This window comes from Dasypus novemcinctus, chromosome 19 (assembly GCF_030445035.2).
Source record: "Dasypus novemcinctus isolate mDasNov1 chromosome 19, mDasNov1.1.hap2, whole genome shotgun sequence".
Lineage (NCBI taxonomy): Eukaryota > Metazoa > Chordata > Mammalia > Cingulata > Dasypodidae > Dasypus > Dasypus novemcinctus.
In genome coordinates this window covers 4941376-4963375 of record NC_080691.1, presented here as the reverse complement: position 1 = coordinate 4963375, position 22000 = coordinate 4941376, and the positions used below count along the sequence as shown (strand labels likewise).

Genomic DNA, 22000 nt, shown 5'->3' with positions numbered 1-22000 from the left:
TAATAGCCATCCAAATAGTAAGCTTACACAAGGGTAAGCCTAGCTTTGAAATAACTGTAAACAAATGTAAGGTCAGACTATAATAACCATCACAACAGTAAGTATACACAAAGAAAAGCCAGGTTTCAAATAACCATAAATAAGGGTGAGGCTGAGCTAGCCAAATTCATTAATTTCAGATATTATTTTTTTGGTTATTCTATATTATACCAAAAAAAGGAAAAATGCATTTATATAACAATTCAGTAACCATAAACTTTTGTTATAATTCTTAATTCTTAGCTACAAGGTTATAGGTCCAAGAAAGCTTAAAGCAGAGTAAAGAGGATCTTGGGTCTAGTATTCCTATTTAATATAAAACAAATATGCAGTTTGATCCAAAGAGACATGTGATGGTTAGGCTAATGCCCTAATAGTTTATTTTGGACAAGAAAGAAATTTGGTATGGGTAGGACAATGAGAACCCCTGAGATGTGCATCGATCAGGGTTTGTGGTGACAAATCCAACAGCCTGTGATGTTACTTCCCTTTGAAATGTCCTTGGAGAAGCATAAAATGGTATTGTCTTTCCAGGCCAGTGCAAGGATAAAGCATAGAAAAACATATGCATTATAAGTGTTATTTAAAGTCTTTTTGAGAACTCATTTATGTGAGCACTTAGGAATAAGTAGTCTACCACATTACATTGTCTACTTCACTTCCAGGCTAGTTTATTTTAAAGTTTCCAGACTTAGAACAAATCCAGGAGTCTGATGGAACCTTTTTTAGTTGAATGATGTGGACCTATGGCTCAATACCCTGTCATTAAGATGCATTGTCAGAAATTAGTAGTAATTAGCAGGGTTCATTTTAATGAAGATCTGGGCTGCCTTTGTCTGTCATTTCCAGTAGACCCATTATCCTGGTGTCAGATTATGATTAATGGGGTGTCTGTCGTGTGGGACAGGAAAGGTGTCCTTTACCCATTGAAGATAATCTTTGACATAAGGTCTTTAGGATTTACAAAGTGTGTTATATCACAATGTGACAACAAGTTATCAGTTTTCAATTTTATTCACAAGGACAGGTCTGCCAGTAACTATCTCATATGGGAAGAGTTTGTATTCACCAAAGGAAATGATATGATTGCACATGAGGGCAAAAAAGTAAAATTTTGATGAGGGAAGGCCATGTTCAATTAATTCACAAACAGCTTTAATTTAAGTTTATACTAACAGATATTTTAGTAGTGGCTGTTTTCACATGAAAGTATGTAAGAACGTTTTAAGAAATAGTCAGGCTCAGTTCTTTTTATACATGTAGCTATCTTAATGATGGCAACCATAGTTGGGAATAAAATGGCAGAAAGGAGATAATTGTCCATAATTTTCAAGTTCCAGAAAAGTTAGGAACATTCTTTGTTTCCATTGCATGCTGAAGTCATGAATTGAAGCAAAAGCATATCTGTTATCACTACAGATGTTAGAATTTCCTTCACATGAAAGGAAGTTTTGGATAAGATCATAGGCCTCCTCCTCTATGGCAGAAGAAAATTATGGAAGTCTACATTATTCAGTCAGTAAGTGGTAACCACATAGCCAGCTTGGAATGCATCATGAAAATTTCTAGCATAAGAAGCATTAACAAGAAAATGATATCTGGATTGATTATAAGAGCATTAATGGAGTTGTTAAGTTTGAAGTTAACAATTTACAGTCAAGGGAACACCTTCATCAGATAAAAGTAGCAGAGTAGCAGGGTTAAGAGCATTGTAGCATTTTAGGTGAAGGTCAGGAGGTAAAGTCAAAGGATCTCATAAGACAGTTTTATGAAGGAAAAATATTAGTTATACTCAGTTTAGTTTGCTGAGGCTTTAACTAATTCAGCAGCTTCTGCTATAGCTTTAACACAATTTGGATTAGCACAGGCAACTGCATCAAGGTGCAGACTCTAAAAAGCTATAGATTTGCAATTTCCTCTGTGTCCTTGAGTTAATATTCCTAAGACTTGGTTATATAACCATTAACTCCAATTATTTCCTGTTAACAAGGAATACAAACCCTGATATAATGATGCAAATATTTGTATTACCATAATACAATTATTATGTATTACATAAGGCCATAGATAGAATATTCCATAAGAGTTTTCAAAATCTGGTGGAGTCAGCATAAAGGAAGAATAAAATATGCATGTTTCATGGATTATATATAGCTTAATCCCTTGTATCTAGAAAATAGAACATAAAATATTAGCAATAATCCAAACAAAACTGTAATCGTTCTTTATCAGTTCATTTAGCCTTAGGCAATTAATCCTTCTTTCATGTGATCTGTTATCAATCTCATGAACCTATCAACTTCTTCACTAAAATTCTGGATATCTTGACTCAGTACAGTGGTAGGCTCTCATAGTTATTTTTAAAATGTCATTAGAATTTTGTGCCCCAGAGAGGTTGACATAGCCCTTTCTGTAGGTCTCTGAGACAATCTTTTTTGTTCATAACACACTGGCCTGTAGTTGATTGTGTTTTCATGGATGCACCTGAGCAAAAATTATTTGTAGATGATGAAAAGTCCTAAAATGTCCATAGTTAATTTATTGCTGTTGTACAAAAGTGAATAATCAGATGAGAGTTCAAGAAATATTATTTTAGAGAACAACTGAACTTATGACTAGTAATACTGTTGTCCAATATCAGATATATCAGTACTTGGACAGCTCCTGGACATCAAGGTTATTGACAAGACTTGAAGAACTTCATATAATTTCTGAAATGTTTATATTAACAATTTATTGTATACATTTAACCAACAGAAAATTACAAAATCCTTTTTAATTTGATAACACTTCCTTTGCAACAAGCATATCAAATAAAACTAGTTTTAACACTTCTCTTTTTACAACGTAAAAGAAAAAATCCTTTTGTCATTTTCCATTTGGCCTCTGGAAAATCTCAAACATTTTACAACGTAAAAGAAAAAATCCTTTTGTCATTTTCCATTTGGCCTCTGGAAAATCCCAAGAGTTTGAGTTCAAGAAGGTATCACTTATGGTTCAATTTTTGTAAGAAACATGTCAAAAGTTTTCACATTTTAACATTTTATTAGGCAAGGTCATGTGAAATATTTAGTTCCCTACTTAAAGTGGCAACAAAAGATTTTATAAGTGAGGAGAAGATATAGCATGATGGCAAAAAAAAATTATTTCAAAAGTAAGAAGACTTGTTATCTTAAACAATAAAGGAAAAGATCAATATAAAGCACAGGACTTTTTTTTTTGATAAAATACAAAATCTTTGCTTTCTAAGCAAGTTGCTCAGATATTTTAGAAGAGCTTTTTTAAAATTCTTATTAAGAGCAGATGAATTATCCAAGAATACTTTGTCATTCTAACAAAGAAAACTGAATACTTTTGCATAGAGACACTGTCTGATAAGAACACTCTTAAAAATCTTATAAACCTATCAATTCTTTTTTGTTTGTTTTGTTTTTTGTTTTTCTTTTTATTTTCTTTTAAATGTTACATTAAAAAATATGAGGTCCCCACTTGACCATGACAAATACAATCTCTTTTCTGTAAACTTTCTACAACTTTCTATATTCAGGATTGTCCTACATATTATTGTTTCCCATTTTATAACAACATGTCATTTTACCTTAAGGCACAACTCTTCTCCTCTCTTTTAACAAAATGCATCCTGCATACCTTACATATTTAAGTTATAAAAAGCTCTTGCAGACTGTCTTTAACACAACATCCTTCTGAACACAGTTTACACTTTTGATCATCTTAAGGATTTAGAAGATATAATGTTTGGTTATTTGATTAGAAAACTATAAATTTAGGAAGAACAAACCCAAATAGAATAAAATTATCCTTAATTATACTTGTATTGATAATTCCAAAGATATAGTTATTTTTATTTAACTAACAATATTAAATCAGTCTCCTTTGCCTAGTTTTTACCTGAATTGTGAAAACTTTGATTTTATTGAAATATTTGGATTCATTTCTATGAATAGTCTGTTTTCACTGAAAATATTATTAGTTTATTTTCCTTAATTTCTGGAACAATTGGAGAATTAATTTACATTTTTAAGTGCTTATTTTATCTATCTGCCAACTTGAACAGAGATCCTTTGAAGGAATTTCAGAAGTTAATTTGGTAATACCATTTAGAGGTAAGAAAGTATCATACATCAAACATACAGATGGACTCAAATAGAGAGCTTATAGCTTCAATTAAAAATAAGTTATCCATTTTTCAAAAGCAGAATCATAGAAATAAAGAAATATAGAAATCCCATGAGCTTACACTTTCTCATTTGCCTTTTGCAAAGAATCCTTTAATGAAACTATTGCCAAGTCTTGTAATATCTAAGTAAATTGTGAGTACTAATTAAAGTGGACATTCCATTCAGCTGTTTAATTTTAGAGCTCTTCTTCTGGAGTGATGAGTAATTTTGTCTAATTGGATGACCCCCAGAACAGGCCCTGAAATTCCAGGTTGTCTTTCATGAGATTTTGCCTATTTGTTAGATTGGCACAGCTTCCAGTCCCATAAACTTTGAATATGTAATATGCCAGAGTGTAGGGAATCAAAGTTTTCAGATAAATATGAGGATCCCCCTTTATTATTTTACTTCTTATCTTGTGTACAGGACAAAGAAACCAATTGTTGCACATATGAAACTGGTATACCAAAAGGCTAGGAACTCAGTCAAAGCTCAAAATTTGGACTCTGATCATTAAGATTGACCCACTAACCTTTGGATTGAGAGCTACCAAATCAGAGAGCTCAAATGCAAAAATAGTGGAGCTCAGATCTGAAAGGGACTTATCATTGAACCTTGGAAATTGTGGAGAGTAAAGAAAATGCAAAGAATTCAACAGGCCATTTTGCCTGTCTTCTTGCCTCCAGTGTTATTATTAATCACCATTGGATCCTGTCCTCATATCCAAAATTGCCAAAAGTAAAACCACGAAAAATCCAAAGGAAATAAACTTTTTGTCTCTCACAGCTTTTAAAGCTCTTCATGAATCTGATAATATACAAGCCATAAAATGGAAGGGGTTCTGAAGAGTGAGAGCAATAAGCATTCTATAGGCAGAATAAGATAGTCTTAAAGAAAACAGTCTTATTGATTGGCACAGGATAGTTTTCCTACCTTGGCTTAACCTTGACTATGTTGCTTTATGATTGGTTGCTCCCAAGATTTAGTACCTGGGGCAGAAGAACTTACAGAGATAGGAACTTAGGTAAGCTTAGGTTTTCTGACATGGGGCTTAGCATGGGGGGCTACATCTCAGTCCAATGTAAGCTATTTAACATCATTTAGGCCTGTATCTCTTTTTGTTTTAACAATAAAAGTCCTTCCTACTTTCTCAAAAATAGAATAATTTCCTCAGTTATTCAACAAAGTATACATTAAGGAACTACACACCAAAAGAAAAAACAAACAAACTACCTTTATTATTTTTTTTTCTTTTTTTTTATTGACTTTGTAATAATATTACATTAAAAATATATATGTGAGGTCCCATTCAACCCCACCCCCCCACCCCCCCTCCCCCCCCCCCCAACAACACTCGTTCCCATCATCATGACACATCCATTGGATTTGGTAAGTACATCTTTGGGCACCTCTGCACCTCATAGACAATGGTTCACATCATGGCCCATACTCTCCTCCATTCCATCCAGTGGGCCCTGTGAGGATTTACAATGTCCGGTGATTACCTCTGAAGCACCATCCAGGGCAGCTCCATGTCCCAAAGATGCCTCCACCTCTCATCTCTTCCTGCCTTTCCCCATACCCATCGTCCACCATGTCCACTTTTCCCAATCCAATGCCACCTCTTCTATGTGGACATTGGATTGGTTGTGTCCATTGCACCTCTATGTCAAGAGGAGGCTCAGATTCCACATGGATGCTGGATGCAATCCTCCCATTTTCAGTTGTAATCACTCTAGGCTCCATGGTGTGGTGGTTGTCCTTCTTTAACTCCATCTTAGCTGAGTGTGGTAAGTCCAATAGATCAGATTGTAGGTGCTGGAGTCTGTTGAGGCTCAGGACCTGGGTATCACATTGTCAGTCCGGAGATTCAAATCCCCTAAATATATCTTTTTTTTTTTTTCTTTTTATTTATTTATTTTTATTGACTTTGTAATAATATTACATTAAAAATATATATGTGAGGTCCCATTCAACCCCACCCCCCCACCCCCCCTCTCCCCCCCCAACAACACTCGTTCCCATCATCATGACACATCCATTGGATTTGGTAAGTACATCTTTGGGCAAGTCTGCACCACAAAGACAATGGTCCACATCATGGCCCATACTCTCCTCCATTCCATCCAGTGAGCCCTGTGAGGATCCACAATGTCCGGTGATCACCCCCGAGGCGCCATCCAGGGCAGCTCCACGTCCCAAATACGCCCCCACCTCTCATCTCTTCCTGCCCTTCCCCATACCCATCGTCCACCATGTCCACTTTTCCCAATATAATGCCACCTCTTCTATGTGGACATTGGATTGGTTGTGTCCATTGCACCTCTATGTCGAGAGGAGGCTCAGATTCCACATGGATGCTGGCTGCCATCCTCCCATTTTCAGTTGTAATCACTCTAGGCTCCATATCTTAAACCCCAACATTAACTGCACCTCCAGCACATTAGCATGAAAGTCTTATGAAGGGAGATCCCATCTGAGTCCAGATTCATCACACATACACACCATTTCCAAAGAGGGGCCATCTGCCCTGGTAGTTAACCCCATCGGCCATGACCATAACTCCCATGGGTCTCTTTAGCCCTCAAAGGAACCAATATCTGGGGGTTGTATCTGCTTTATCTGTCTCTCTGACTCTGCTCAGTTGTGCATGAGGGCAATCGTTCTGCCAGCCTCCAGACTCTTTTTTAGAAACTCGTAGCCATATAAACTCATTTCTCCTTTCCATTTCCCCCTTACTTTAGGTCAAACAGCATTTTAAAGTCATGGTATTTTATGTAGACATGGATATTCTGCTGATCCGCATTGAACCTTCTGTATAAGGTCATTTTCCAGTTGCATCATCAGTTGGTAGTTGATAGTGGTCCCTCGTTGCCAGGGAGGCTCATCCCCGGGTGTCATGTCCCACGCTGGGGGGAAGGCATTGCATTTACATGCTGAGTTTGGCTTCGAGACTGGCCATATTTGAGTAACATGAAGGCTGACAGGAGGAAATTCCCAGGCACAATGTTGCTCTAGGCCTTGTTCTTATTTTAGGTTTATCAGCTCACAAGCATAGTCATTAGCATCAGGGGCTCACTGTTGAACCCTCACTCCCTCCCGGTCCCCGCCACTGTACCTGGGAGACTGTCGCTGCTCCCCTAGGGACCACGACAGAGCACCACTGGCCAGGAACCCAGTACCCCCCCTGCTGTGGTTTTTAATTGTTGCCACTATGAGTATATCCAAACATTACCATGCACCCTGGACATATGTTCTGTACAGCTCCCTGTCAGCCATATATCACCTGTCATTGGTATCCCATACCAGTATCCCTCCATTGCCATTGTTGAAACACTCTGTGATCCAGAACTCCCCGAAATTTGAAGCCCAATATAATGTCATGGTCCCTTACTAGGGAATGGCATATAGCGATGGGTTTAAAGGATAGATAAAGAACTTGGATAAAGTTAGATAAAGAACTTAGATAAAGAATGTTGACTTGAAAAAATTCCACATCCTATCTTTTTCTTTTTTTCCCCCCCCCCCTAATTATTCAGCTTTTCTTCACAGGAGTCCTAGACCACAGCAATGTATATATATAATATACAGCACTCCCACACATCCACCAGAAAACCTTTTCCCTTCCACAGTGATACTCTTACGCCCTATTCATATCATATTTACTTAAAGTGATGTACAGAGTCTGAGACAATAGCTTTCTAACAAGGTGACATCTGTGTTTACATTATGGTGCATACTTTAGGATACACAGTTCTTTACATTTTTAGTTATCCTATGTTTTACATTATGGTTTACATTATCAGTCTGTCATCTCCTATATGTTATGGTGTAATATTACATGTTTTATATCCATCCTTGTGTACTCTCAAGAAACTCCTCTCTTACCCCCCATTTACTTTGGTTCCACACATTTAACGTCCATTTTCCCTTCTACCTTGGTGCCCACAGTGACAGCCAACCTCCGTTTCCTGAGGAGCCACTTCCAGAGATAGATGGAATAGTGTTCAGGGCCTAACTTGCTCAACTGCCCCAATGCCCTGGGAGCCACCCTTTCTCTCAAGGGATACAGTTCCCTCTATTTGATGGCATTAGTCCTCCCCAGGATGTGGGTCCACCCCCACTCTCACTACTTGGGTTTCTACCCCATGGTGTCACCCACTCTGGCAGAATGAGCATTTAGACATTCCCCAGGAGCCCGTCCTGCATCAGACCCTCCCCTCCGAGCATTCTAAACAGGTAACCCTCTTTATTATATTTTGATATGATTTTCTCGGCATTTTACTCTCCACCAACACCTGACCCTCTCCTGTGTTCGTATGCTACCCCTCCCTCCCCCCACTTTTGGGCAACGTTACCCATCCGTCCCTCCCCAGCCACCCTCAAACCCGCAAAGCCCCAACCAAAGGCAACCCCTTGCCCCCCTTTTATCTCTTCTTTGTGTTCATACTTACCACCATCTCGTCTTAAATTCCACCCCTGCAGACATTGGCTCATATCCTTCCTCCACCCTCCGATTTCCTGTAAGCCTATCGTTCAGTCTCTTGCTATCTAGGGCAGCTTGTTTATTTCATATCATTGAGGTCATGTAGTATTTGTCCTTCAATGTCTGGGTTGCTTCACTCAACATAAGGTTCTCAAGATTCATCCATGTTATCACATGTGTTTGTAGTGTGTTTGTTCTTACAGCCGAGTAGTATTCCATTGTGTGTATATACCACATTTTATTGATCCACTCATCTGTTGATGGGCATTTGGGTTGATTCCAACTTTTGGCAATAGTGAACAATGCTGCTATGAACATTGGTGTACATATATCAGTTTGTGTCCTTGTTTTCAGTTCTGCTGGGTATATACCCAGCAGTGGTATTGCTGGGTCATATGGCAAATCTATGGCTAGTTTTTTGAGAAACCGCCATACTGTCCTCCAGAATGCAAACTACCTTTAAAGAACTCATGGAACCATGATATAAATGTTTCATGTAATAGGATGGTTGCAAACATCAAAACTTTGAAAGGGATGAACAATATTCCCTATTCAAAAGAAAATAAATCCAGAAAACAATGGAAAATAAAAACATGAAAAATATAATCTATTAACTGAAAATAAGCGTGAAAATTCTCTAAATAACCTTGGCACACATAATAAACATACATTAGGAAAAATAATACTAATTGTTGAATATTTTACATATTACTGGAGTCACAAACCTAGACCAATATTCCTGAGATAAGTATTGGTCTTGTATTAGGTCAAATACTTATATAAATTAAAATACATAAATGATGTAAATACCTACCATAAAAAGTTAAAAGAAATAAAAGTAACCATTACTGGAGTATACATATGGAAGGGAATTAATAGAGAAGAAAAAAATAAATCATTTATAACTGGAAAAAATAGAAGAAATATTTTTGCCTATTGTTATTTCTGCAATGAAGATAGTGTTCTATATCTGCACACTCCATTACAGCAGCTGATAGCCACATACATTTATTGGGCATGACATTTGGCTAGTGCTAAATTTTAGCACTAGCACTGAATTTTTAGTGTTATTTAATTAAATTTAATAGTCATATATGGTTATTGCTTACAGTATTGAAAAGTAAAGACCTAGAACCTTGAACAATGTAATTAAAAGTAATGAAATAGATTTGAAAGAAAAATGAATACAAAAGTAGTCAAAAATTGGCAATGAGAATGGTGAGGCAAAAGTTGATACAATAAAATGGAAAGAGTTTTTTGGTATAAAAATTTCTGACTATAGTCAGGACTTTATATAAGTAAATGAGGCCTGCTCACATTTACTATTTGGAGACTTCACCAGAACCCCAAAATTGGAAGATGTGATTTAGTCTGCTTGGTTCTGAATCAAGTTCAAAAATAAAGCATGAGTTTTATAACTTTTTTGGTGTTCAGTTGTTCATAGTATCATTTTATAATCTTTTAATTTCTATAGTCAGTAGTTATATACAATTTCATTTCTAACTTTAGTTATTCATGTTTTTCCTTTCATTGTCACTGTAGCTAAAGTTTTGGCAATTTTATTGTCAGAGAACCGACTTTTGGTTTTGTTGATTTTTCTGTATTATTTCCTCTCTTCTCTATTTTATGCATGTTCATTTGAATCCTTATTATTTCCTTCCTTCTCATAACATTGGGCTTAGTTTGCTTTTCTTTCCATAGTTCCTCAAGACATAAGGTTAAATTTTTGGTTACTGAATTAAAGTTTTTCTTATTAAAAGTAACTGTTCATACATATAAATTATCCTCTGAACATGCCTTTAATTTCATCCCATAAGTTTTAGTATATTTCATCCCATAAGTTTTAGTTTATCTCAAAGTATTTTTTAATTTCCTCATGATATTTTTGAATCATTGGTTGCTCAAAAATGTTGATTTTTGTGTATTTGTGAGTTTTCCAGGTTTCTTTCTGGAATTGAATTTTATTTTTATTCTATTATTGTTCAAGAATATATTTAATTTTTAAAAAATTTTTAGACATTTTTATGCCCAGATATATGGTCTACCCTGTAGAATATCCCAGGTACACTTGAAAAGAATGTACATTTTGCTACTGTTTGACATGACTTGTATATATCTTACAGGGTCAGAGTGGTTATTAGTGTTCATTTCCATTACTTTAGGATTTGTGAGGCAACATAGGAGTTTCTTTCCTCTAAAAGTTCATTAGTGACTTATCTATGAAGTCCTTTATTGCTGGTAGACTTTATACCAACATCCAAGATGGCTTTCTTTCCAATTCTGACCTAAATATAACAATTTTGAAAACTTCCTTGAATATTCAAGTCCAATACTAGTGCCTATCTAAAGCTTAACAGAACCTCTGTGTTCTACCAAAGTCTGTACCACTGTAAAATACACTTCTTGACTACATCCTCCACTATACAATGAACTCCAAGTGGTCAGGAGTCTAGCTTGTCTGTTTTATCTTTCACCATCAAAGTTTACTGTATGAAGAGGCTCAGAAATGATGACAGAATGATAGACACTGATTTTGGGCATTTGTTATTATTAAAGCCCAAGTATTGGGATTAATATTGATGGAAACCACTTGTGAGGGAAGTAATTTAAGAGTTATGAAGAAGTAATGAACCAAGGAATGTTGGGCATTAATGTGGATGTACATGGGGGCTACCCATATACATAAACTGAGTCAGTTTCAAGGATGATTGGATAAAAACTATCAATGTTCATTGACCCAAACCCTTTCACAGAAACCCAAACTGAGATTGGTAATGGTGGGGTAATAAAAGAATATGTACTCCTAACTGTATAAATTTATAAATACTTACACTCCTTGTTTTCCATATAAAAATCATTTAATATAGAATTTTATTAATAGCAATGACAATACATTTTCATCAGGAAGTCATTTATTTGTATACAAGCTTAAAAAGTATATTTTTGTCCTAAGCCTTTTAGGGGCCTATTAGATTATTTCAAAGGATTCCCTTTTCCATTTTGCCAAAATAATTTTTGTGTTTCCCATCAAATTTATGATGAATATTTGCTGGATTACTTAGTTTAAATTATGGCATCTATTTTTAGTTATCTTAATAACATCATGTTTTCTAATATCAAAGATGGAAATACAGCCATAAAATCTGTCATTTTCTCAATGCATCCTGTGAGATTTTGATGTTGGTAGAATTATTCCTTCCAAGAATCAATGACATGGAGATGTATGATACTATTTAGAGACCTTGAAAGATTTTGAACAGTGCCCATTCCCTTTCTAAGAATGGGACTATTGTCTATGATTGGTATATTATAATCAATATTCAACTCTTTCTATACAATTCTGTTCAACTTGCATGCACAATTTTCTAAATTGATAAAATATCTTAGGACTCAAACTACACAGTTCTCATAGAGAAGACATGAGTGGGGCAGCAAATAGACACAGAGAACAGACAACCAGGGTGGGGAGGAAGGGGAGAGAAATAAATAAATAAATATTTTTTAAAAAGACATGAGTGGGAAGACCCTGGGCACATAAAGAGCTTCAGGGCATGAAAAATAATTATAAACAGTAATAGTTATAAAATATCAAAAGAAATATTATCATTATATATAACCATAAGGAAAATATATGAAAAATATATCCAGATAGAGATGACCAAAAGGTACAGTAAAGAAAATCAAATAAATATGGAAGTTGGCATTAATAGAAGAATCAAGGGTCACAAAAGGGAAACGGACTTGGCCCAGTGGTTAAGGCATCCGTCTACCACATGGGAGGTCCGCAGTTCAAACCCTGGGCCTCCTTGACCTGTGTGGAGCTGGCCCATGTGCAGTGCTGATACACGCAAGGAGTGCCATGCCACGCAAGGGTGTCCCCCGCGTAGGGGAGCCCCACGCGCAAGGAGTGCGCCCATGAGGAGAGCCGCCCAGCGTGAAAAGAAAGTGCAGCCTGCCCAGGAATGGCGCCACCCACACTTCCCGCACTGCTGGTGACAACAGAAGTGGACAAAGAAACAAGACACAGCAAATAAACACCGAGAACAGACAACCAGGGGAGGGGGGGGTGGAATTAAATAAATAAATCTTTAAAAAAAAAAAGGGTCACAAAAATATATAACATTCACAAAGGCCAAATAACAAAATGGCAGAAGATAGTCCAACATTACCAGTAGTGCCTTTTTTTAAAGATTTATTTATTTTTTTCCCCTCCTCACTCATGGTCTGCTCTGTGTCCATTTGCTGTGTGTTCTTCTGTGTCCACTTGTATTTTCAGGTGGCACTGGGAAACTGTGTCTCTTTTGTGTCATCTTGCTGTGTCAGCAATCCTTGTGTGTCCTGCCACTCTTGGGTGGGCTGTGCTTTTTTCAAGCAGAGTGGCTGTCCTTGTGGGTCATACTCCTTGCATGTGGGCTCTCCTGCATGGGGGTACCCCTGTGTGGCATGGCACTCTTTGCACACAGCAGCACTGTGCATGGGCCAGCTCACCACATGGGTCAGGAGGCCCTGGGTACAAAACCCTGGACCCTCCATATGGTAGGCAGATGCTCTGTCAGTTGTGCCACATCTACTTCCCATCAGTAGTGTCTTTTAATTCCATTGGTCTTGGATAGGGTTTTTCATTTTGCTTTTCTACTATCCTCCCAGACATGCTAATGCTGCAGATCCACCTACCACTCACTATAAGTACCAAGGTCTTGTTTGGGGTCAGAGAATTTGTTCTTTAGAGAATACATTCTCAACTTTGATATTAATAAGAATCATACCTGGAGTTTCCAACTCTCGACATCCAGGTCACACATGGGAACAATTAAATCATGATCTCTAATGCTAGAAACCCAGCATTAGAATTTGTTAAAGTTTCCAAGAGATTTCAATATGTTGATGCTTTTGAGATCTATGCCCTTAGAGTGCATGGTGCAATATAGGAAATGTCTACATTAAATGTGCAAATAATCATAAGCACAATTACATATTTTTAATAAAAGGAAAATTATTTTCATATGCATATCAGTATAGGTTTGTATATACTAGAGTGTTTTTCTAGTGATATTTGTAACCATATTCAGAATTTAAAATCCACTAAATTTGGAAATTTTTTTGAAATCTTAACTGCTTTATTTATGTATAATTAGCATGTCCAAAAATTAAAAATTTAAGTGTACAATGGTTTTTGTATATTTACAGAATTGTGCACTTAGCATCATAATCTTTTTTAGAACATTTTAATTGTCCCCAAAAGAAAATATACCAAACAGCAGTCACTCTTGTTGTACTTTGCCAAATCCATTCAATAAAATAATAAAATAATAACAATATGATAAAATAATATAATATATAAAATAATAATATAATAAAATAATGAAATAAAATCCTTCAATTCCATTCAAATATAAATTCTAACTCTTAATAAGAAAACCACAAAATTGCATAGTACTCTGTGGTAGATACTTAAATTTTAATTTTTGACCTACAAAAATGAAGTTATACAGCAGGCTTCCCCTTTTATCTTAGCTTTAGTAAGAATAAAATGTTCTAGAGACTACTATGTGGTCTCTGCCCTAACATTCCCCTACTCCATGCTCCATAACACTAGCCAGTTTCATTTTTATCACAAAAGTAATGTCAATCACAAGTATTAATATTTCTTCTTCACTTTATTTATTTGCTTATTTATTTATTTTAGGAATACTGAGTATTGAACTCAGAACCTGATACATGGGAAGCAAATGTACAATTATTGAGCTACATTTGCTAACCTTCATTTTATTTTTTTCATGGTAGGTACAGGATTATTTTTATTTCTTCTTGTTTAATGCTTCTGGGTAAAACTTTCAGTATAATATTGAATAACAATGATAAAAACAAGTATCCTTGTATCATTACTTGTCTTAGGGGAAATGCTTTAAGGCTGTCCCCATTGGTATGTGTTTTTCATAAATGTCCATTATGTTGAGGAAATTTCCTTCTATACCAATTTTTCTGAGTGTTTTTTAAAATATATTTTTTTATGTTTTTAAAAGGTACTTAGATTACATAAATATTACATAAAAAATATAAGGGAGTCCCATATGCCCCATTACCTATCCCTTCCACATTTTTCCACATTAACAACATCCTTCATTATTATCCTCTTGACACTTGGAAATTTCTTAGCCATATAAACTCCTTTGTCTATACATTTTATCCCTTTTGGTCAAGATCTTTTTCCAGTTGCATTGCTTATTGGTGCTTGGTAGTAATCCCTAGGTGCCAGGAAGGCTCATCCCTGAAGTAGTGTCCCAATCAGGGAGGAAGGTAATGCATTTATATGTTAAGCTTAGCTTAGAAGGAGGCCGCATTTGAGCAACAAGGAGGCTTTCAGGAGGTAATTCTTAGGCACCCTATAATACTAAGCTAAGTTACAATTTCAAAATTAAAAGTTCCTAAGTACAGTCATCAATATCATGGGCCCATAAATGAACCATCTTCCTTCACTTGTCACTGCCCCCAGCCATACTCAGGGTATTCTTGCTGTTCCTTTAGAGAATGTGGCAGAACTCCCCAGGATGGGAATTCAATATTTTTTCATTTATTGTATAAATCTCCACCCACTATGGCCATGCCCCATGAAAATTTGAACACATTTATATGCTTTATAGGTGAACCCCTCCCTTATATCTCCCATCAATGACACCTCACACCAATGATCCTCCCCATCATAGTTGTAATCCTTCTATGATCCAAAACTTCTTAAAAAATAAAGCCAACAAAATAAATACAATTAATAAAAAAAAGTAATTGTAGCAGTTTGATATAGTTATGGATTCCAAAAATAGGTATTGGATTATGTTTGTAAACTGACCTGTACCTGGGCATGATTAAATTATGATTAGGACTTTGAGCCATGTCAGTAGGGTGTTGAGTCCCCACCAGATGGTGGGTGGGGACTCAATGATAAAAGACATGGCAAAGGACAGAGTTGGAGTGTGTTTAATGTTGGAGTTTTGATGTTGGAGTTTGATGCTGAAGTCTTAAGCTGGAACCCCAGGAAGTTAAGCACACAGAGGAAAGAGAAGCAAGCCCCAGGAACAGAGGAACACTGAGCCAAGAAAGAAGCAAGTCCTGGGAAGGGAGGAACCCTGAGCCCAGAGAAAAATAAGACCTGGAAAGACAGGAACTCAGGAAGCCTGAACTCTGGCAGATGTTAGCAACCATCTTGCTCCAACAGGTGGAAGTAGACTTTGGTGAGGGAAGTAACCTATACTGCTTGGTATCTGTAAGCTCCTACCCCAAATAAATAACCTTTATAATAGCCAACAGGCTTCTGGTATTTTACATCAGCACCCTTTTGGCTGACTAATACAGAATTAATGATTATTTTTTAAATAAATAAAATATAAGAAATAAAAAATATGAATAATAAAAAATAATGAAACAATATTTTAAAAATTTTGACATTGTCTTTCATCACTGTAAGGTCTGTTGTCTTGTATGTACAGTGACGTTTTCCACCATTTATACTCCGAGTGTCTTATTTTTTCCACATTGTCATCAAAGAAGTTTTAGGTTACAGAAAAGTCATGTACATATTTAGGGGTTTCCAATAAACATATCTTCCCTCCTTTCCCCTATTAATAATATTTTACCTGTGGATCATACATTTGTTACAATTGATGTACAAATATTAAAATATTGTTACTAACCATGGTCAATGATTTACATTATGGTTTAATTTTGGACCATGCCCTTTTTATAAATTTTGATGAAATTTAATGATCACTGCAAGATCATGTAGTACAACTCCATCACCCCCAAATGTCCCATATTCATCTCTTCTATTACTCCCTCTTCCTCCCCTCGGGACCCATGGCACAACCAAACTTCTCTTGAGGAACAAGATTCATAGTTACTTGCAACAATATTTAGTGTTTGACGTGCTGGTCTGTCTTCCCCTATAGGCATTGCCTATGCTCTCCAGAGACTCCTGTCCTCTCTATTTGAGATCATAGCATGACTTCCCAGGATGGCAGTCCAACACTTCCCTCTCATTATGTGGGTCTTCACCTACTGATATTGATGTGGGCTATGGGTGGGAGGCTCTTCATCTCTTTGTAGATGACCTAAGCTGTCTGTGACTTGTGGGTGTGGGACAGTCAGAGGCTGCAGTCTTGCCCTTGGTGACCATGGCAATGACTCCAGTCCCAGGAAACAGTTTAGCAATGCAAACTCTATAAACTTTAAATATTCAGGGAAAATGCAAACCAAATGTGCTAAAAGCTTATCTAGAATGTGTAAGGTCTATGCTAAAAGCTTACCTAGGATGTGGATGATATATGCTAATTCAAGCCTATTGAATTTGAACAATTTGACCCTTCCTCTCTGTATAATAGTAACTCAAAATTCTTGTTCAGGGCTCGGGTTTGAAACAGAAAGCTCCTGAGTCTGGCTGGCCATCAATAAACCATTTTTCCCTCTCAAAATCATTCCTGAGTCCTGGCCTTTCTATATGCAAATAATTGAACCTCTCTCAACTTCTACAACACTATAGAAGTTGGGTGTTTGTGGTATTGAAGGCCAGGACATGAGAACTCTGAAAAGGAAGTTGATTTATTTTGACCAGCCAGACTTGCTGGACTCCTGTCCTAATAAAAACTAAGCTCCAAATAGAATTTTGGGTTCCCTTTTATACAGAAAAGATATAAGGGTGGGGAGTTAAATGGTGCTTTTATGAAGAAAATGACTTTCCTTGTTAGTTAAGTGTTTGTCTGAGTAACAATAGGTTTTGAATTAAAGTACCCTGCCACATTTCAGGTGAGCTTGAATTGGCATACCCCCTGCATTTCAGGTGAGCTTGAATTAAAGTCTCCCCCATGTTCTGTCTGGATGCAACTTTGAATACACATTCAGTCTTAACATCCTTTCTGAACATTCAAAGCTTGCGGCCCTATATTACTTATTTGGATTTCTAGAGATGAGGAACACTTGAGTACAGAATAAGACAATTTTGAATTTATGCATGGGCTATATTAAAACCATTCACCTAATTAGTAATCACCCAATGTTATGCCTCTTAACATAAAATGCTAATCTAGCTTCAAAACCCCAGCCAATGCTCCCATGCAGAACCCAATAACTAACCAGAGTATTGAAACTTAAGGCTCCATGCCCAGGGTGGCTGCACAGTGAACCTGTATCTAACACAGCCCCAAAGCCCTGGGCATACTTCCATCTTTGCCCTGGGTGCACTTCCATCATCACTTTGACCAGGCTTGAGCTGTAACACTGAGAACACTTCCATATGCACCCCAACCAGGCTAACAGTCAAGCTGCAACACTGTGAACTCAAGCTGTAACATTGAGCTGTAACCAAAGAAACATCTGATCACTGCATTTAAGCCACATTTCTTCATTCTGAAGTTTATTTCATCCAATGATCAAAAGTGGCAAAATATTTGAGCTATCTTTCCAAGTACTTTATATTCTTTCTCTGCTAGCCTTTTTAGCATTATTATTGTGTTTTGATATGCGGCTTCATGGGATTTGCTAGCTATGAGTATATCATCAGCACTCTGAAGGAAATGTTTTTCTTGGAGGCATATTCTTTGTAAGTTCTTAGACAGTGTTGCCCAAAAAGAGTTGGGTCATTTTTGAATACTTGTGGCAAAACAGTTCAACAATATTGTTTTAGGCCAGTATTGGGATCCTCCCATTCAAAAACAAAAAGCATTTGTGATTCTTTCTGTAAAGGTATTCAGCAAAATACAAAGGTGGACACAGATTGATTAAATGACATAGAACAGGTCTCCTTATTAATAAAAAAAGAAGAGAAAAAAGGCTTAGTAATATACATATCTCACAAAATCTAACCCCATATTCTTTTTTACCTTTAGAATTTATATAGTACCAACTTTGCTTTTGCTACAAAAACATTAAAATATTAACAATCGTCCATAAATAGTTATATTTTCCCATGTACCACCATATTCTTAACACCCCGAAGTAGAACATTCCCATACTTATATTATTAAGTACAATCCTCATCTACTTCCAAAATCATTGCTATACATTCCCAACATTTTCCTCCATCTATTCTCCAGCTAACGTTAATTTTCTTAGACAACTCATTTCAGCCACAGTCACATCCATAAGCCAAAAGTGTTTGTTACATTCGTTATAATGTGTTACTATCATTTCCAACCAATACATATTTACATTGACCTTATTAAACATACTACATACATCCAGTATCTTCTCTCCCTTCTTATCCCATTCCATCTCTGACCAACCTTCACTTCATTGTCCAACTCCATAAGTCTACACATTGTATTTAGTTCATATCAGTGAGACCATGCAATATTCCTCCCTTTGAGTCTGCCCTGTTCCTTTCAGTATAATATCTTCAAGGTTACTCCATGTTTTCATGTGCTTTCCCAGTTGATTTTTTCTTAGAGCTGAATGATATTCCATCATATGAATACACCACATCTTGTTTATCCATTCATCAGTTGGAGGACATTTAGGTTATTTCCCTCTTTTAGCAGTGGTGAATAATGCCATATGAATATCAGTGTGCAAATATCTGTTCAAGTCATTGTTTTCAGTTCTTCTGAATATATTCCTAGTAGTGGGATTGCTGGATCATATGACATTTCTATATTTTGTTTCCTGATGAACTACCAGATCATCTTCCACATAGATTGAACCATTTTGTAATCCCATCAACAGTGAAGGAATGTTCCTATTTCTCCACATCCTCTGTGGCATTTGTAGTTTTCTGTTCTTTTTTTTTTAAAAAAAAAACTGGTGTTCTTTGTTCTTTTGCATTGAAAATAATTCACAATAGTAGAAATTATACTTCATACCTTATGCTTTTGGCCCATCAGCTGCTGTTCACCTGTATTTTCTTTCCCACCGTGGAAATGGAAAAACAATTATAATGCTATTAGCATTTTTTTAAAATCCAGTTATCATATTTAACCCTTCTTTACATTTCATAGTATCTAATAGACACTTAAAAACATTTGCTGAATTGGTTTTATTGTATCATAAAAAACATAGAAAACATTACATCTATAGAGGAAGACTGTGGACTAATGAGAAGGTCCTCTTGATCTTGCTCACTTCCTAATATTGTCTGCTGATCTCTCAGTAAAAAATGAGATGCACTGACAGTCTGGGGCACTTCCTCATGAACCTCCTCATCACTTAACCTTCTGACGTTGACACAGACATCTTCTTCAGTACCCAGAGGCAAACTAGTTATTGTGCTCTTATAAGTCACATAATCAGCTGATCTTCTGCATGGATCAGATGGGTCAGGAAATTATAAAGTTTGGGTGTTTTCTGCATCTTAACCTTTTCAGACTCTATCATTTGATCAACTCCAAAAGGAAAAGTCCAGGGAAAAGCTAAAGAAGAATAAGCTAGTTGATTTATACCTTCTGAGTAGGAAGCTAAGGAATTCAATACCTGGGGAGAACGTGTTTGCTACACTTTCCAGGACTTTAAGGAGACATAACTATGTAGCTTTTACAATTTCTCTGGGACTCTTGGCAAACAGGAATGTTTCTTTCTACCACACTGCACTCTGAATCAAAGGAAAAATGCTTCCATCTCAAGAAGTAGAATTGCCATTGGAACTTTTTCTTGTCCAGCATCTAGACCCTTTTCTGGTTGGCTATTGGGTGTATTCCATAAAATACTTGATTTCATGAATTCTGATCAGGGGTTGGCAATTTTAAATATTTGCATGTACATGGCAACAGCTAGAACATCAATAATATTTTCTCTGTTACTTGACAGAGTGTCTGTGTAAGCATATTCTAAAAGGGGTAGAAAGTCAATCACTGTAACATAATGTAAATCCAACACATTCTTGTTCTCACCCACAGCTAGCCCCACAAGCTTGTTGCAAAAGAAATCCCTGCAAGCCACTAGAAGCACCTTATGTGCCCAAAAGATTTTGTCCAGGACACATATAGTGATATTACTAAAATGTCCATCATTTTGCAGCATATTTAGCTTTCCAAGCATTTCCTGGCTGTGGGAAGAGGAGCTATGAATAAATGTTTTCAAACCCATCTGCTTCCTCTTCTACAGATGCTCTTCAAGATGCAATGAGTCAGAATTGCCCTGTGGCAGTGGTTCAGGGTCCTTAGCCCTACTGCTGTTGCTCCTTCTGCTGGGTTGGGCAGTGACCCAAGGGAGGGCAGGGCATGTGGCTCCCTTCTGGTCCCCCAGGGACAGAGGCCCTATCTCATGACATTGCACAGAGGGTTGTGCAGGGCCTTTGGCTGGGGCATGGTGGCACATCCATGTGGGGCTTGTGCAAAATGGGTGGTGGTGGTGTAGTCCAGCTGGCCATTGGGCTTGAGGGGGAGGAGTGAGTTACCAGCCCAAGCTGGAGGTGGATTTGCTCAGTCACAGGCAGCATGCAGTTAGAGTAGCATGTGGTCCAGGCAGAGCCCAGTGGCAAAGGGGAGAGGGATAAAGGGGAAGATAGAGAAGGTTGATGAAGGGGAGACGCTGCTGCAAGTTTGGGCCCCCACCCCACCACTCTTCTATTATTTAAATTATAGCCATACTAAACATTGGCTGATGAGTTTTATGTGCATTCCCCTAGTAGCTAGTGATGTTGAACATCATTTCATGTATTTTTGGTGATTTGTATTTCCACTTTGGAGGAATTTTTGTTCAATTATTTTACCCATTTTTAAAATGGGTTTCTTGTCAATTTGTTGATAAATTGTGTGATCTCTTTATTTAGCATGGAGATAAATCCCTCATCAGGATAGCATTTCACAAGATTTTTTTATCGAGTAGGATGCCTTTTTACTTTCTTGACAAAGTCTTTTGAAGAACAGAAGCATTTAATTTTGAGGCAGTTCCATTTGTCTAGTTTTTCCTTTGTTGCTTGTGCTCTTGGTGTAATTCCAAGAAACCATCATTAGTCACAAAATTTGAAGGTGTTTCCCTACATTTTCTTCTAGGAGGTTTATAGTTCTTTTTAAAATATAGTTAGGTCCTTGATCCATTTTGTATTAATGTTTGTATAAGGTATGATATAAGGGTTCTCTTTTTTAGATATGGATATTCAGTTTCCCAGTACCATTTAATGAATAGGCAAGTATGACCTATTTGAGTCTGTTCAACACTCTTGTCAAAAATCACTTGACTATAGATTTGTGGATCTATTTATGTACTCTTGATTTGATTCCATTGGTCAGTCTGTCTTTCTGCAAGTACCATGACATTTCTACCACTGAAAATTAGATAATATGCTTTAAAGTTTGGAAGTGGGAGTCCCTAACTTCAT

The 22000-nt window shown here is 36.7% G+C and overlaps 1 long non-coding RNA gene and 1 pseudogene across 1 annotated transcript in view; one reads left to right on the top strand and one right to left on the bottom strand.

The window, feature by feature from the left end:
• LOC131274544 (uncharacterized) overlaps nucleotides 1-22000 on the top strand; it is a 161374-nt gene that overhangs the window by 4661 nt on the left and 134713 nt on the right. The gene's annotated exons all lie outside the window — the stretch shown is intronic.
• Nucleotides 19721-20766, bottom strand: LOC101441667 (zinc finger and BTB domain-containing protein 44-like; annotated as a pseudogene).